This window comes from Corvus brachyrhynchos, unplaced genomic scaffold, assembly GCF_000691975.1.
Source record: "Corvus brachyrhynchos isolate BGI_N302 unplaced genomic scaffold, ASM69197v1 scaffold765, whole genome shotgun sequence".
NCBI lineage: Eukaryota > Metazoa > Chordata > Aves > Passeriformes > Corvidae > Corvus > Corvus brachyrhynchos.
This window is the reverse complement of record NW_008237909.1, coordinates 2,282-7,389: the sequence shown is the minus strand read 5'-3', so window position 1 is coordinate 7,389 and position 5,108 is coordinate 2,282.

The following is a 5,108-nucleotide window of genomic DNA, read 5'->3' as shown; positions in this document are numbered from 1 at the left end:
AAACCACCCCAAAACTACAAAAAAACGCCCTGAAACCGCCCCGAAAATGCCAAAATCCCCCCGAAACTGCCCCAAAATGCCCCAAAACCACCAAGAAACGCCCTAAAACCGCCCCAAACCCACCAAAATCCCCGAAACCACCCAAAAACCACCAAAATCCCCCGAAACCACCCCAAAACCACCAAGAAACGCCCTAAAACTGCCCCAAAAGCACCAAATTCCCCCCCAAACTGCCCCAAAATGCCCCAAAACCACCAAGAAATGCCCCAAAAACTGCCTCAAACCTACCAAAAACCCCCCGAAACTGCCCCAAAATGCCCCCAAACCACCAAGAAATGCCCTAAAACCACCCCAAAAACCAACAAAATCCCCCGAAACCACCCCAAAACTACAAAAAAACGCCCTGAAACCGCCCCGAAAATGCCAAAATCCCCCCGAAACTGCCCCAAAATGCCCCAAAACCACCAAGAAAGGCCCTAAAACCACCCCAAAACCACCAAAATCCCCCCCAAACCACCAAGAAACGCTCTAGAACTGCCCCAAAAGTACCAAAATCCCCCCGAAACTGCCCCAAAACCGCCCCAAACCCACCAAAATCCCCCCGAAACCACCCTAAAACACCCCAAAACCATTAAGAAATGCCCCAAAACTGCCCCAAAAGCACCAAAATCCCCCCGAAACCGCCCCAAAACCACCAAAATTCCCCGCCCCCAAAATGCCCCAAACCCACCAAGAAATGCCCCAAAAACTGCCTCAAACCCACCAAAAACCCCCCAAAACTGCCCCAAAATGCCCCCAAACCACCAAGAAATGCCCTAAAACCACCCCAAAAACCAACAAAATCCCCCGAAACCACCCCAAAACTACCAAAAAACGCCCTGAAACCGCCCCAAAAATGCCAAAATCCCCCGAAACTGCCCCAAAATGCCCCAAAACCACCAAGAAATGCCCCAAAAACTGCCTCAAACCTACCAAAAACCCCCCGAAACTGCCCCAAAATGCCCCCAAACCACCAAGAAATGCCCTAAAACCACCCCAAAACCACCAAAATCCCCCGAAACCACCCAAAAACCACCAAGAAACGCCCTAAAACTGCCCAAAACCACTAAAATCCCCCAAACCACCAAGAAATGCCCCAAAAACTGCCCCAAACCCACCAAAATCCCCCCAAAGTGCCCCAACTTCCCCAAAACCACCAAGAAATGCCCTAAAACCACCCCAAAACCACCAAAATCCCCCCCAAACCACCAAGAAACGCCCTAGAACTGCCCCAAAAGTACCAAAATCCCCCCGAAACTGCCCCAAAACCGCCCCAAACCCACCAAAATCCCCCCGAAACCACCCTAAAACACCCCAAAACCATTAAGAAATGCCCCAAAACTGCCCCAAAAGCACCAAAATCCCCCCGAAACCGCCCCAAAACCACCAAAATTCCACCTGAATCGCCCCAAAAATCCCACCCCAAATCTGCCCGGAATGTCCCCGAATTCCACCTGAATCGCCCCAAAAATCCCACCCCAAATCTGCCCGGAATGTCCCCGAATTCCACCTGAATCGCCCCAAAAATCCCACCCCAAATCTGCCCGGAATGTCCCCGAATTCCACCTGAATCGCCCCAAAAATCCCACCCCAAATCTGCCCGGAATGTCCCCGAATTCCACCTGAATCGCCCCAAAAATCCCACCCCAAATCTGCCCGGAATGTCCCCGAATTCCACCTGAATCGCCCCAAAAATCCCACCCCAAATCTGCCCGGAATGTCCCCGAATTCCACCTGAATCGCCCCAAAAATCCCACCCCAAATCTGCCCGGAATGTCCCCGAATTCCACCTGAATCGCCCCAAAAATCCCACCCCAAATCTGCCCGGAATGTCCCCGAATTCCACCTGAATCGCCCCAAAAATCCCACCCCAAATCTGCCCGGAATGTCCCCGAATTCCACCTGAATCGCCCCAAAAATCCCACCCCAAATCTGCCCGGAATGTCCCCGAATTCCACCTGAATCGCCCCAAAAATCCCACCCCAAATCTGCCCGGAATGTCCCCGAATTCCACCTGAATCGCCCCAAAAATCCCACCCCAAATCTGCCCGGAATGTCCCCGAATTCCACCTGAATCGCCCCAAAAATCCCACCCCAAATCTGCCCGGAATGTCCCCGAATTCCACCTGAATCGCCCCAAAAATCCCACCCCAAATCTGCCCGGAATGTCCCCGAATTCCACCTGAATCGCCCCAAAAATCCCACCCCAAATCTGCCCGGAATGTCCCCGAATTCCACCTGAATCGCCCCAAAAATCCCACCCCAAATCTGCCCGGAATGTCCCCGAATTCCACCTGAATCGCCCCAAAAATCCCACCCCAAATCTGCCCGGAATGTCCCCGAATTCCACCTGAATCGCCCCAAAAATCCCACCCCAAATCTGCCCGGAATGTCCCCGAATTCCACCTGAATCGCCCCAAAAATCCCACCCCAAATCTGCCCGGAATGTCCCCGAATTCCACCTGAATCGCCCCAAAAATCCCACCCCAAATCTGCCCGGAATGTCCCCGAATTCCACCTGAATCGCCCCAAAAATCCCACCCCAAATCTGCCCGGAATGTCCCCGAATTTCACCTGAATCGCCCCAAAAATCCCCCCCAAAATCTGCCCCAAATCGCCCCAAAAATCCCACCCCAAATCTGCCCGGAATGTCCCCAAATTCCACCTGAATCGCCCCAAAAATCCCCCTCAAAATCTGCCCTGAATTCCACCCAAATCAGCCCAAAAAGCCCCCTCAAAATCTGCCCCGAATCGCCCCAAAAATCCCCCCAAAATCTGCCCTGAATGTCCCCGAATTCCACCTGAATCTCCCCAAAAATTCCCCCAAAATCTGCCCCAAATTCCCCCAAAATCCCACCCAAAATCTGCCCAAATTCCACCCGAATCCCCCCAAAATCTCACCCAAATTCCAGCCCCAAATCAGCCCAAATCCTCCCAAAAATCCCCCCAAAATCCCCCAAAATCCCCCAAAATCTGCCCCAAATCCCGCCCAAATTCCCCCAAATTCTGCACGAACCGCCCCAAAATTCCCCCAAATCACCCCAAAATCCCTCCCAAAATCCCCCCAAATCCCCCCAAAATTCCCCCAAAAATCTCCGCGGAATCCGCCCCAAAATTCCCCCAAATCACCCCAAAATCCCTCCCAAAATTCCCCCAATTCCCCCCAAAATTCCCCCAAATCCCCCCAAAATCCCCCTAAATCGCCCCAAATCGCCCCAAAATTCCCCCAAATCGCCCCAAAATTCCGTCCCAGGTTTTTGGGGTTCCTGGGTGGAGTTTGGGGTGGATTTTGGGGTTTTTGGGGTGGATTTTGGGGTTGATCTTGGAGATTTTTGGGGTTCCTGGGCAGATTTTGGGGGGGTTGGGGTGGTTTTGGGGGTTTTTGGTGTCCCCGGGTGGATTTTGGGGGTTCCTGGGTGGATTTTGGGGTGAATTTTGGGGATTTTGGGGGTTTTGGGGTGGATTTCGGGGTGAATTTTGGGGATTTCGGGGTGTTTTTTTGGGGTTTTCAGGGTGGTTTTGGGGTTTTTCGGGGTGGATTTTGGGGGGTTTTGGGGTGGATTTTGGGGTGAATTTGGGGGATTTTAGGGGTTTTGGGGTGCATTTCGGGGTGGTTTTGGGGTTTTTTTTTGGTGTTTTTGGGGTGCTTTTTGGGGTTTTCGGGGTGTTTTTGGGGTGGATTTCGGAGTGGTTTTTTTTGGTTTTCGGGGTGGTTTTTGGGATGGTTTTTGGGGATTTTGGGGTGATTTTTGGGGTGGATTTCGGGGTGATTTTGGGGTGGTTTTGGGGTGGTTTTTTGGTGTTTTCGGGGTGGATTTTGGGGGTTTTTGAGGTGTTTTTTGGGGTGGATTTCGGGGTGGTTTTGGGGGGGTTTTGGGGTGGTTTTCGGTGTTTTTGGCGTCCCCAGGTGGATTTCGGGGTGGTTTTTGGTGGTTTTGGGGGGTGATTTTTGGGGTGGATTTCGGGGTGATTTTGGGGTGGTTTTGGGGTGGTTTTTTGGTGTTTTCGGGGTGGATTTTGGGGGTTTTTGAGGTGTTTTTTGGGGTGGATTTCGGGGTGGTTTTGGGGGGGTTTTGGGGTGGTTTTCGGTGTTTTTGGCGTCCCCAGGTGGATTTCGGGGTGGTTTTTGGTGGTTTTGGGGTGGTTTTTTGGTGTTTTTTGGTGTATTTTGGGGGTTTTGGGGGGGTTTTGTGGTGGTTTTCGGGGTTTTTGGTGTCCCCAGGTGGATTTTGGGGGGTTTTGGGGTGGATTTTGGGGTGAATTTTGGGGATTTTGGGGGTTTTGGGGTGGATTTCGGGGTGAATTTTGGGGATTTCGGGGTGTTTTTTTGGGGTTTTCAGGGTGGTTTTGGGGTTTTTCGGGGTGGATTTTGGGGGGTTTTGGGGTGGATTTTGGGGTGAATTTGGGGGATTTTAGGGGTTTTGGGGTGCATTTCGGGGTGGTTTTGGGGTTTTTTTTTGGTGTTTTTGGGGTGCTTTTTGGGGTTTTCGGGGTGTTTTTGGGGTGGATTTCGGAGTGGTTTTTTTTGGTTTTCGGGGTGGTTTTTGGGATGGTTTTTGGGGATTTTGGGGTGATTTTTGGGGTGGATTTCGGGGTGATTTTGGGGTGGTTTTGGGGTGGTTTTTTGGTGTTTTCGGGGTGGATTTTGGGGGTTTTTGAGGTGTTTTTTGGGGTGGATTTCGGGGTGGGTTTTGGGGTGGATTTCGGGGTGGTTTTGGGGGGGTTTTGGGGTGGTTTTCGGTGTTTTTGGCGTCCCCAGGTGGATTTCGGGGTGGTTTTTGGTGGTTTTGGGGTGGTTTTTTGGTGTTTTTTGGTGGATTTTGGGGGTTTTGGGGGGGTTTTGAGGTGGTTTTCGGGGTTTTTGGTGTCCCCAGGTGGATTTTGGGCAGGTTTCCGGTGTTTTTGGGGTCCCCGGCTGGATTTCGGGTTGTTTTTTGGGGTGGATTTCGGGGTGGTTTTTGGGATGGTTTTTGGGGCGGATTTCGGGGTGGTTTTTTGGTGGTTTTGGGGTGGTTTATTTGGGGTTTTCGGGTTGTTTTTCGGTGTTTTCGGGGTGTTTTTTGGGGTGG